Source organism: Indicator indicator, unplaced genomic scaffold, assembly GCF_027791375.1.
Source record: "Indicator indicator isolate 239-I01 unplaced genomic scaffold, UM_Iind_1.1 iindUn_scaffold_204, whole genome shotgun sequence".
In the NCBI taxonomy this organism is placed as follows: Eukaryota; Metazoa; Chordata; class Aves; order Piciformes; family Indicatoridae; genus Indicator; species Indicator indicator.
Window position 1 is genome coordinate 1 of NW_026539281.1, and position 12,737 is coordinate 12,737.

The 12,737-nt window shown below is 51.9% G+C and overlaps 1 non-coding gene across 1 annotated transcript; it reads right to left on the bottom strand.

The window, feature by feature from the left end:
* Positions 1 to 7,067: 7,067 nt before the first annotated feature.
* On the bottom strand, positions 7,068 to 7,149 carry TRNAS-AGA (transfer RNA serine (anticodon AGA)). The gene has a single exon. It is a non-coding gene; the product is annotated as a tRNA-Ser (tRNA).
* Positions 7,150 to 12,737: the final 5,588 nt, after the last annotated feature.

A 12,737-nucleotide genomic window follows, 5' to 3' on the forward strand; every position in this document is an offset into this window, starting at 1 on the left:
GGAGTCATCATGCTGTGGAAGAGTCAGGGAAAGCCCTGAGCTGCAGGGAAATATTAGTGGAATTGAATGGACCCAGCCTCATGTGTGCCAGGGATACCAAAGCTCATAACCTCATGAGACCCAAATGTTGCTTTATCAAAGGCGATTTCCACACAGTTTAGCACCATTCCTGAAGCCACTGGGCAAACTTATGCTGCTGCTGTCTACCCAAGACATTGCCTTCCTTTACCTCTGACAGCAGTCTCACTGTTCCTGCATCAGCTGGGGCTTCTGTGTGATCTTACACTGCTGCCATGTTCCACGGCATCTGCTTCCTGTGGCTGCCCAGCAGACTCAATGCACCTGAGAACAATCAAGGCTGGAAGGGACCTCTGAAGGTTTTCTTGACCGAGTTACTCCTAGTAGCCTCTAGATCTTATCACATCCAATTCTGAATACTGTCACTGTCTCAGAAGTCTCCATGTCTTGGGCAGCTCTTCCAGGGTCTCACCCCATCCCCTGTCATTTCTAGCCACAGAAAACTGGCTGCCATCAGGATTGCTGCAATTCATGAGTAGTGTGGGTCTTAGTGATCAGTCCAGTGTGTGGTACCTGAACTTTGGAAGGGTACAAGCACCGCATTTAAACCTGAATTCCATGTGCTCCGGGCCGGAGAGGGCATCCATGCACAGCAGTAGAGATTTGCTCTTGTAGTTCTTTACTCTGTGTCCTGGATCCTGGGCTAGCTGCAAATTTTCCTGCCACAGGACTCCACTCATTACCTGTTCCTGGGTAACATCTGCCCTGTGCAGCTACTGCTGTTGGTGGGTGATAATGTGAGTCAGTGAATCCCCATCACAGCTGGCCCCTGAGTGGGTCATATCCCTGTTCCCCACAACAAATCCCTCAGCAGAAATCCAGTCACTTGCACATGGCTGACCACTGCAGTTAACTGTAGTCAATAGCAGAGGGAGACCTTTTACCCTGACTGTGATGGTTTTAAGGCTGTTTTTAACTTTTCTTCTCCAAAGTTCGAGCAGAGAAAGTGAAAGGATGTAAATAAATCACTATTGGGTGTAAGAAAGCAAATACTGATTATTCTAAACACTTCCATTGGAGAGATAGAAACGTTTAAGAATCACTACTCAAAACAAAATACAGGCAGTTGGGCAGTCTCACAGTCCGTCTTCTCTCAGCCTGCCTGCTTCTTCTCTCGCCTGACTGAAGAGAACATACTGACCTTGACAAGCTAAGTCTAACAGCCTCTCTGCTTCTTGACTCTCTTCCCTCTCTTGCCTGCTCGGGGCGGGGTCCACTGGGAAAGAAGCACAGCCCTTTCTGGGGGCCAGAAGGGTTTTGTTGTGGGTTTTTTTTTTCCCTGTTGATTGTACATATTTGTAAATGTTGTGAATCGTGTATATTTGTACATATTCATTGCATTTCATCATAGATTGTAGTTTTGCCTGTAAATACAGCTTTCATTTGCTTCCAGCATGAGCTAGCCTGGTTCTGTCGGTGTGGGAGGGGGATTTCAGCTCTCACACTGTAACAATTCATATTTTGGTGCTCCAGCATGAGGCAATTGTTTATATGATTTATTTCTGCTCAGAAGCAGTGACAGGTGCCCTGCCCTCCACTTCTGCAGACAGGTCCCTTGTGCTGGACATGCTGAGCAGGCAGCTGGGTGCACCGTTTCCCTTCAAGTCTCCCCCCTCTTCCTGCCACTGTTGTGAGTGATGGCAGTGCCAGCTGCCCCTTCCCATGTACATGCAAGTCCATCTGACCAGGGTGTGCCTTCCCCTACAGGCATGGGGGCAAGGTTGTCTCTTATTAAACATCACAGCCAAGATCTTGTCGTGCTGCTCTGTGACCGCTGACAGCCATTTCTGGACTGCATCATACACATCTGCCCGCAGGACCAGCCAACCCTACCTGTGGACCCAGAAGCACATTAGGCAAGGAAGCCTCCACTCACTGAAGAGCAGATTCCTCATTTCTGTAAAGCAGTGTCCCATGCAGCTGGAAGGTTTTCAGGCTAGATTCCTGCCAGCTGCAATTCTGGCCATGGTTATCTGCCTGAGGTTTTTTTGAAAGATAAATCTCCTATAGATTCATCATCACTATGGAGTTCTCAGCCAGTGAGAGCTAGTTCAGGGTAGGTCTTCAGATCTCTGTGACCCTGAGGTGACAGCTCCCGGCCGAGGCAGCCTGGGTTCCTCTCACCAGCCTTAGATTTTGTGAGATATCCCAGGAAGGTTCCTAGTAGGCTGAACTGACAGAGCCTGTTGGTGAGGTTGAAGGAAAAGCAAGGAACTTTTCATAATTAGACCCACCCAAGGAGTCAAAGCATTTGTTCCTGTATCCAACCACACATTGCCTGTTCTGTTTTTGACCACAGGTGCCGTGCTCCAGCTGTGGCAGTAACCTTCTTGTAGGCACTGGGAGGCTCCTATTAGATCCCCACCAAGACTTTTTTTCTCCCATTTATGAAAGCCAGGGGTCCTCAGCCTCTTCTCACAAGGCCAGAGCCTCCATCCCACGACTAACCTAAGAATCATCTGCTGAACTTTCTCCAGTTTATCATCACTTCTCCATGGTTCCCCAGAAAATCTCCTTTACCCTTTTTGCAAACCGGGACAACTCTTCTCTCTCATTAATCACCACGGATCTCCCTTGACCTCTCATCCCTGAACTGGAGAGCCTCTGAGTTGCATCCTTCCCTCTTTTGGGCCCCACAGCCATATCCAGATTGTGGTGGAAAGTTTCCCTCAACTTGTAGTTTCCAGGTGGCCATGGATTGGCAAACGTGACACCCATCTACAAGAAGGGCTGAAAGGAGAATCTGGGGAACTACAGAGCTGTCAGTCTGACCTTGTGTGCTGGTTTGGGGCCAGACAGATCGTCTCTTGCCCCGAAAGGGACAAAAGAATGAGACTCACACAAACGGATTGGAGAGTGATGGAAAGTTTAAATGGAAAAGCAATTGGTGAAGCTTCAAAAAAAAACTACAAACTACAAAGCATAGTGACAAAGAGTATCCCAAAGCGTACAGAACCCCTCACAGAATTCCCAAAAGCTTCCCAATCCTTCCCTTCTTCCCACCTGAGGGTAAACCCAAACCCCCCAGGGCTCTTTCTTCCCCCTCCCGCTGCTAGGCAAGTCTCAGGCTGGCCAGGTCTGAGACTGCCCCCCCCTCCATTCTCCTCCTGGCATTAGGCCTAGACAGGCCTAAGAGGCCTTGAGGATACTCCCCCGGCATTACCCGATAAGAGAGGACATCTCCCGTGGGAGCAGAGAGGGAAGAAAGAGGAAGAGAATGACTTTGCAGATGGCCTTATAGGGTGCAGGACTTATGGGTAGAAATACGTCGTTTCCTGTGTCCACCCCTGTGGGTGGGCACCCAGGACACCAGAGGTGTATCTCATGCGGCAGTGGCAGGGGGCACCCAGCCTAAACTGCCACACCTTGGTGACTGGGAAGGTCATGGAGCAGATCACCTTGAGGGCCATTAAGCAGCGTGTGCAAGGCAACCAGGGATCAGACCCAGTCAGCAGGGGTTCCTGAAGGGCAGGACCTGCTTGACAAACCTGATCCCCTTCTACAACAAGGTGACCTGCTCAGTGGATGAGGGAAAGGCTGTGGGTGTTGTTTACCTGGACTTCAGTAAAGCCTTTGAAACTATCTCCCACAGCATCCTTCTGCAGAAACTGCTCATGGCTTGGATGGGTGGAGGCTTCACTGGGTTAAAAGGTGGCTGGATGGCCAGGCCCAAGAAGTGGTGGTGAACGGAGTTAAACCCAGTTGCTGGCTGCTCACAAGTGGTGTTCCCCAGGGTTCACTACTGGAGACAGTTCTCACACTGTGGAAAAAGGAGGCTGAGGGAAGACCTTAGTGCTCTCTACAGCTCCCTGAAAGGAAGCTGGAGTGAGGTGGGTGTTGATCTCTCCTCCCTAATAACAAGTGATATGACAAGAGGAAATGGCTTCAGGTTGCAAGGATGAGGTGGCAGTGCTGAGCCCTGTGTGTTTGTGCTCTCTCTGATGGTTTCTTCTCTCATCCACATGCCAGAGCTGGCAGTTAAGAAACAGGAGGGTACAAAAGCAAAACTGAGATAAAGAATCACAGAACATTATGGGTTGGAAAGGATCTCTGGAGATCATCTAGTTCAATCCTCCTGCCAAAGCGTGTTCACCTAAGGTGGGACACACAGGAACACACCCAGGCACATTTTGAAAGTCTCCAGAGAAGGACTCTCCACAGCCTCTCTGGGCAGCCTGCTCCAGGGCTCTGTCACCCTCAAAGTAAAGAAGAATTTCCTCATGTTGTGGTGGAACTTCCTGTGCTCCAGTTTCTATCCATTGCCCCACATCCTATCACTGGGCACCACTGGAAGGAGACTGGCCCAATCTTCTTGACACCCTGAAGGTATTTGTAAACACTGCTCAGGTCCCCTCTCAGGCTGCTCTTCTCCAGGCTAAACAGCACCAGGTCTCTCAGCCTTTCCTCCGAAGAGAGATGTTCTGTTCCCTTAACCATCCTCATAGCTCTTCATTGGAGTCTCTCTCCAGCAGTTCCCTGTCGCTCTTGAGGGTTGGACCCAGTGATCTCCAGAGGTCCCTTTCAACCCCTAACAGTCTGCGAACTGGGGTGCCTAGAACTGGACACAATACTCCAGGTGATGCTTCACTAGGGCAGAGCAGACAGGGAGCAGAAGCTCCCTTGACCTGCCAGCCACACTCTTCTTAACGAACCCTAGGATGCTATTTGCCACCTTGGGCACAAGGGCACATTGCTCTCTCATGGTCAATTTACTGCCCACCAAGACTCCAAGGTCCTTCTCCATGGAGATGCTTTCCAGCAGGTCAACCCCCAACCCTTAACCTGTACTGGTGCAGGGGGTTATTCTCGCCCAGGTGTAGGACTCTACACTTGTCCTTGCTGAGTGTCATTAGATTTCTCTCCACCCAACCCTCCTGTCTGTCCAGATCTTGCTGAATGGCAGCACAGCCTTCTGGTGTGCCAGGCAATCCTTCCAGTCTGATATCATCATCAGCAAACTGGCTGAAAGTAGACTCCGTCCCCTCATTCAGGCCATTGATGAAGGTGTTGAACAAGGCTGGATCCAGTACTTACCCCTGGGGAACACCATTGGCCACAGGCCTCCAGCTTGGACTCTGCACCACTGATCACAGCCCTCTGAGTTCTCTTGAACTGGCAGCTCTCGATCCATCTCACCATCCACTCTTCTATCCCACACTTCCTGAGCTTGCCTATGAGGGTGTTATGGCAGCTGGTGTCAAAAGCCTTGCTAAACTCGAGGTACACAGCATCCACTGCTCTTCCTTCATCTGCCCAGCTGGTCACCCCATCATAGAAAGGTACCGGATCAGTCAAGAGTGATTTCCTCTTGGTGAATCCATGCTGACCACTCCTGATAACCTTCGTTTCTTCCATGTGCTTAGAGATGACCTCCAGAATGAGCTGCTCCATGCCCTTTGGAGAAATGGAGGTGAGGCCGAGTGGCTGTATTTCCCTGGGTCCTCCTTCTTGCCCTTTTTGAAGACTGCAGGGACATTTGCTTTCTTCCAATCCTCAGGCACCTCTCCCAGTCATTCAAGAATGATGGAGAGTGGTACAGCAACACCATCAGCCAGTTCCCTCAGCACTCATGGGTGCACCCCATCAGGGTCCACGGATTTGTGAGTGTTCAGTTTGCCCAGATGATCTCTGACCTGGTCCTTGTCAACCAAGAGAGAGCCTTCCATCCTCCAGACTTTCTCTCTTGCCTCCAGGGACTGGGATTCCTGGGGGCTGGCCATATCAGTAAAGGCTGAAGCAGAGAAGCCCTTCGGTAACTCTGCGCCCTCTGTCACCAGGGCACCCACCTCATTCAGCAATGGGCCCACATTTTCCCTGGTCTTCCTTTTACCACTGAGGTATTTGAAGGCTGTTCAGAAGGCTGGGATGTGAGTGTAGATGTGCCTTGAAGAGTGTGGCTGCAGCCTTCCTGTTGCAGGAGCTACTGCTGAAGGCAGAGAATTTGACTGCAGATCAAGAGATCCCCGTATCAGCTTCAGGTCCTCCTTTCACTGCCCCTTTCCTTCTTCATCCATGCTGCCAACCTCTTCTTTGATCTTCTTTGCTTGTGCTGCTTCTGCCACAGCTTAGTGGTACTCCTGTAGGGAACACAACCTGCACCAGCAATAGACTTCTCTCTTCTCTCCTTCGTGCTCTTTCTCTGGGCTCTCTCTGCATGTGCCCCATAGGATTTCTCTTTTCATTAAGATGCCTCACCAACCAGGAGGGCTACCAGCAGCCCTTCTTTCTCTCAGGGACTGTGAGAGATAACTGATGATAACTGATGTCTGTGAGAGCAGAGGATGATGTCCTGATGTCATAGTCACCCCCAAGGGCTCTTTAGCATTTGTATGAAGAGAACACAAAAAATCATCATCTCCCATTAAGCTACATTTGGGAAAGCCCCCTGGGAAAAGCTGACCGTGTGTGCAGGAGCTAGGGAGGGCTCAAAGAGCAGACCAGCAACACCCCAAGCGAGATCTCAGATCTTCTCTTCATCATTAGCAATAAAGGCCCTCAATGGACAGATAGACTTCTTCTGTAGCTTGCAGTTAGCTCTGACTCCTTGTCTTCCCCCCACTTACCTGTTACTCCACAGCACTCTTCCTTTGGGAGACCAAAGGTGAGGGGAATCTGTGAGTGCTGCCCATGAGGTGTCTTTGGTTGTTTGTCAGCACAAAGGACCATGGTGCGCAGGCTGTCTTTGCAGATAAGCAGCTATAGTTTTGGGTGCAGGGAAGACATTAGGGGATGTGCTGCCTGGAATGCATGCTGAAGTCAAGCTGTTAAGTTCTGCTCAACAACCAACAAAAGTGGACTACTTCCTTGGCTCTTTCTCTTTGTCCAACTCACCAAGCAGATAAACTGGGAGAAGGACTTCCCGGGGGAAGAAAGAGCAAGCAGGACGGACCAGGAGGTTTTGCTGAGACCCTGGGTGCCCTGTGCAGCTGGAGGGACTTTGGAGCTGATTCCCAGAGCTGCAGCAGGGTGGCCAAAAGACAGCTGCCCCCCGTAGTTGGCAGGATTCGAACCTGCGCGGGGAAACCCCAATGGATTTCTAGTCCATCGCCTTCACCACTCGGCCACAACTACCGGTGCCAGGCTCCTGCCTGGTGGGCACTGCCCAGGAGATGGGCCCTGCTCCCAGCCACTTCCAGGGCCCAAGGATATGTGAGTGTTCAGTTTGCCCAGATGATCTCTGACCCAGTCCTCATCAACCAAGAGGTCAAGACTGCACCATCTCCTGATGCAGAACAATGCAGCCCTCTGTGCATGTGCTCAGCACAAGGAGTCTGTTGTAGGCTGGAGGGAAGCCCTTTGCAGGTAGAAGTGTTTGCCACAAGGACCTTGCCTACATTCACCAGGCTCTACCATGGATCAGGTTTTGTGATCAGAGATGCCCCTGTCCCTCTCTGAAGGAGGCCCACACCCAGATTGACCTGGTTTGCTCAGAAAGTTGAACCCAGACACCTGGGTGGCCTGGTCTAGGGGAGAGGCACAGACAAAAGCTCATGGCCCTTTTTTCCTGGGACAGGGATGGGATGGCCCAGTCCATGCGCTTCCAATTACAGAGGGACATCAGATCAGTCTCCCAGAGCATGTGAGAGTTATTGCGACATGGAAGAGTTGGGAAAACCCTGAAGGCCAGGCAAACATGCTCAGGTAGGGAAGGGAGAAGATGATGGAAAAGAGTAAGTCAGCATGTGGGAGAGTGATCAAAGAGCTGCCTGTGTCCTTCCCTGGCAGAGACCCACCCCCAAACTGCCCTGTTTGGATCAGCAAGGTCAGCCCAGAGTCCAGAGGCCAGAGGCACAGGGCAGGCAGCCAAAAGCTCCTGGCTCTTTTTGCTGGGTCAAGGATGAGCTTCATTATGGAAGTTCCCATTTCAAAGGGACATCAAATCAATCTCCCAGAGCACCTGGGAGTCATCGTGATGTGGAAGAGTCGGGAAAAACCCTGAGCTGCAGGCAAACATTGAGTGTCACTGCTGCTGTGGACTTCAATGGCCGTGGTGGCCTGGCCTCAAGCGTGCCAGGGATACCAGAGCTCACAGCCTCATTCCTGCCACAATGCTGCTTTCTTCCAGGGCATTTCCACACGTGTCAGCCCCATTCCTGAAGCACCTGGGGCTGCTCTGCCGCCTTATGCTGCTGCTGTCTAGCCACGGCACTGCCTTCTCGTGGCTGCCTCAGTGCTCTCCTGAAGAATGAAGATTAGAAGGAGTTCTGGAAATCCTTTAGGACGACAACTTCCCGCTCTGAGCAGACCAAACTTCCCAGGTACCTCAGGAAGCCCTGGGCCTTGCCACGTCTGGTTATGAACCAGATAGAGAGATCACTGCCTCTTGGGCAGCCCTGCGAGGGCTGCACTGTGCCCCTCTCCTTTCTTTTCCTGCTGACACACCTGGCACTAGCCTTAGTGCAGCTTGTGAGTCATTAGTGGGTGTTAGTGATCACTCCAGCTGTATTGTGTGTGGACATTTGAAGGGTCTGAGGACCTCATGCACACCTGCACTCAACGTGCTTCTGCTGTGGCTGGTAAGGCTCATGCACACATAGCACATGTTTCACTTGGTCGTTCTCTGCCCAGATGTGAATGTTCACGACACAGGAGTCTGCTTGTGGGACAACAGAAAGTATCTATGAAAGGCTTCAGAACAAGAAAGAACAGCAGGCTGCTGATAATAGAAGAATGACCTGATGATATGAGGAGCTGACTGCAGTAAACAACTTGAAGTGTGAGACAGGACATTTACCCACATGCAAAATCAGCTCAACCTGATATGGGAAGATGACAACAATGGACAGCTACACATCAAAGAAGAAACTCAATTAGCAGCAGGGGTGAAAACATGTCAGGTTATTGTTTAGCCTGCTCCATTTTTCCTACATAAACTGCTTGTTCGATGCCAACAAAGGGATTCCTGCTACACCTACTTGGGGTCCGTGCATGCTCTCTGACATCTGCTTGTTACCTGAGTAAGTGACAAAGGCAATCAACGTGATGCAACCCCCCCTGCGAAGCTCTGCTCCAGTACCATAAACTGCCCTTATGAAGGTGGGGCACAGATGACACTCAGATTCACAGACTGCATCAGGTGGGAAGGGACCCTCAAAGGTCACCTTGTCCAGCCCCCCTGCACTCAGCAGGGACACCTCCAGCTGGAGCAGGCTGCCCAGGGACACATCCAGGTTGAGCTTGAACGTCTCCAGGGATGGGGCCTCAACTACCTCCCTGGGCAGCCTGTTCCAGTGTCTCCCCAGCCTCACTGAGCAGAACTCCCTCCTGATGTCCAACCCAGTTCTGCCCTGCTCCAGTTTCAAACCACTGCCCCTCAGCCTATCCCCATAGGTGCTTCTGAACAGTCCCTGCCCAGCCTTCTTGTAGGTCCCCTTCAGGTATTGAAATGCAGCTCTGAGGTCTTGTGGCAGTACAATCCAAAGCCCCTCCCTGACCTGGGAAGCCAAGATTGGGGGAAGCAGAGAAGCTTGGATAGAGGGAGCCAGGGGGAGACACCTCCCCCCACCCAGGGCTGTGGGTCAGTAGACTCATATGAACCCTTCCCCCAAGCCACCTGCCCTGCCAGGCACTGTAAGACACAGATCCCGTGCTGGGGCAAGTCTGGGCAAAGGACAGATCTTTAGCTGTTCCTGCCACCCACTTCTATTGCCTGGGCTTTGGAAATGCTCTCCTGGCGACATGTGACAAAAATCAGACTTGGTTGCATATAAACAGGTCAGTTGTGGAGCGAGTGAGCTCTTTCTCTCAGGTCTCGCCCCCATCACACACGTGGACTAAAGCAGCCTTAGCAGTTCAGGAGAGTTCTCTGACAAAAAAGGAATGGAAAGATGAGCTCCCACAATCAGCAAACAGCCTTGTGAGAATTCGATATACTCCTAAGTTCCTGGGAAGTTCCTCCCTTTCGTACGTGGGTTATTACTGCTACTTCTGGATCTGTCTTTTCCAGTGACTGGCAGGAGAGCAGCCCTGAGGAGAGGGACTTGGGGGTGATGGTAAGATGAGAAGCTCAACATGAGTCAGCAGTGTGCACTTGCAGCCCAAAAAGCCAACCAGAGCCTGGGCTGCATCAGGAGAAGTGTGGCCAGCAGGTCGAGGGAGGTGATTCTCCCCCTCTACTCCGCTCTGGTGAGACTCCACCTGGAGTACTGCATCCAGTTCTGGAGCCTCTGTTACAAGAGGGATCTGGACATGCTGGAAGGTGTCCAGAGAAGGGTCACGAGGATGAGCAGAGGGCTGGAGCTGCTCTGCTATGAGGAGAGACTGAAAGAGTTGGGGCTGTTCGGTCTGGGGAAGAGAAGGAAGGCTCCGAGGTGAGATTATTGTGGCCTTCCAGTATCTGAAGGGGGCTACAAGAAAGCTGGGGAGGGACTTTTTAGGATATCAGGTAGTGACAGGACTAGGGGGAATGGAACAAAGCTGCAAGTGGGGAGATTCAGGCTGAATGTAGGGAAGAAGTTCTTCACCATGAGAGTGGTGAGAGCCTGGAATGGGTTGCCCAGGCAGGTGGTTGAGGCCCCATCCCTGGAGGTGTTTCAGGCCAGGCTGGATGAGGCTCTGGCCAGCCTGATCTAGTGTGAGATGTCCTTGCCCATGGCAAGGGGGGTTGGAACTGGATGATCCTTGGGGTCCCTTCCAACCCAGACTGATTCTATGATTCTACTGCTACTTCTGGATCTGTCTTTTCCAAATACTATTCTCAAACTATTTGTAACCATTCCTATTGTGAAGACAACCCTCAGCCACACTGATGAGCCTTTATAACCTTTAGGTCACATTACGAGGGACAGGACCCAATTTATGAATAAATAAATATGTCATTATAAATTTCTCACCTTTTCCCCCCTTATCTGTAACAGGTCTGCTCTGGAGCCTTCTCCAGGATAAACAGACCCAATTCTTTCATCCTGTCTTCATAGCAGAGCTGCTCCAGCCCTCTGATCATCTTGGTGGCCTCCTCTGGACCTGCTCCATCAGGTCCATGTCTCTCTTGTGTTGAGGGCTCCACAGCTGGACACAACACTGCAGGTGAGGTCTCACAGAGCAGAGCAGAGGGGCAGGATCCTCTCTTCTCCACCTCTGGCCATGCTGCATTAGATGCAGCCCAGGCTGCCCTTGGCCTTCTGTGCTGCCAGTGCCCATTGCTGGCTCATGTCCAGCTTCTCCCCCCCCCAGCAGCCCCAAGTCCTTCTCTGCAGGGCTGCTCTCAATCTCATCATCCCCAACCTGGATTGATATCAAGGGTTGCCCCAATCTAGGTGCAGGACCTCGCACTTTGCCTTGTTGAACCTTGTGAAGTTCTCCTCTGCACACCTTTCCAGCCTGTCCAGGTCCCTCTGGATGGCAACCATCCTGTCCTTCGGACTTATCAACCACACCACTCAGCTGGGTGCCATCTGCAGACTTGCTGTAGCTTTGGTGAAGGTATTGAACAGCACTGGTCCCAATACAGACCCTTGAGGGACAACACTTTTCACCTGTCTCCATCAGGACATCGAGCCATTGACCAATACACTTTGGATGAGGTCATCCAACTAATTCCTTACCCACTGGACAATCCACCCAAAAAATCCATATCTCTCCAGTTTCAATGTTTGGTGGCATCAAAAGGGAAAACAACACTTCAGATGAAAGAGGCGAGGGCTCAACCAGCAGTGGGGCCTCCACCAGCAGCAGCTCCAAGGTGTTCAGATGCTTCATGCACAAGGAATGTTTGTGGCCCTGCAGGCATCAGGGACACAGCATAAAAGCCTGAGCTGCTCCAGGCTCTGCATCCTCCTCTCTTGCCTCCCTTTCCACGAGGAACGAGGTAAGCCTGAGCCTGCTCCATCCCTGGCTGTGGGCTGAGCTGCTGCCACGGTGGCTGCTGAGGCTGATGCCTGGGCTAGCTTAGCTTGGCCCTGCACTGGAAGTGTGGAAGGGCTGTCACCTCTCTCCCTTTTGATAGTGGTGTCTGGGAAGGTCTGGGAAGAGGGGGGTTCTTTTGATCAGAAGGGGATCAATGTGCTCGGCTCAGGGAGCTCTGCCCACCAGAATTTGTGCTATGAGCAGAAGACATGGCCCTGGGTGATCTATGGTGGTGTCCCTGCTCACTGCAGGGGGGTTAGGCAAGCTGACTCTTGAGGGTCCCTTGCAACCCAATGCAATCTATGAAACTGTGAACGTTCCCTGGCCAAATGATGACTTCTGAGACACCAGTCCATGTGTGCTGGGAGCTTTGTGTCAATCTTCAGCTGTGCTGTTGCTCTGGGGAATGCAGGAGGAGGTCCTGGTGGAATCAGCAGCCACTTGGGCACCTCTTTGCTCCTCGTTCTTCAGATGCAGCCTGCAGGCCAGATGTGGCACCTGTTGCGTGTGCTGACAAGATCAGCTGCAGGCCCGTCCTGGACGTGGAGCTAGAAATGGAGGTGAATGGCAGCAAGGTGGTGTTGAGATCCACGTTTCCTCTCTGCTCTGTGTTTCAGCTTTGCCTCCCTCACCGAGAGATGTCTTGCTTCAGGCCCTGTCCTCCACGCTCCTGTGGCACCTGTGGCCCAACCCCGCTGGCAAGCAGCTGCAGTGAGCCCTGCTTCGCCCGCTGCGCTGACTCCACGGTGGCCATCGAGGCTTCTCCGGTGGTGGTGACCCTGCCGGGCCCCATCCTCACCTCTTTCCCTCAGAAC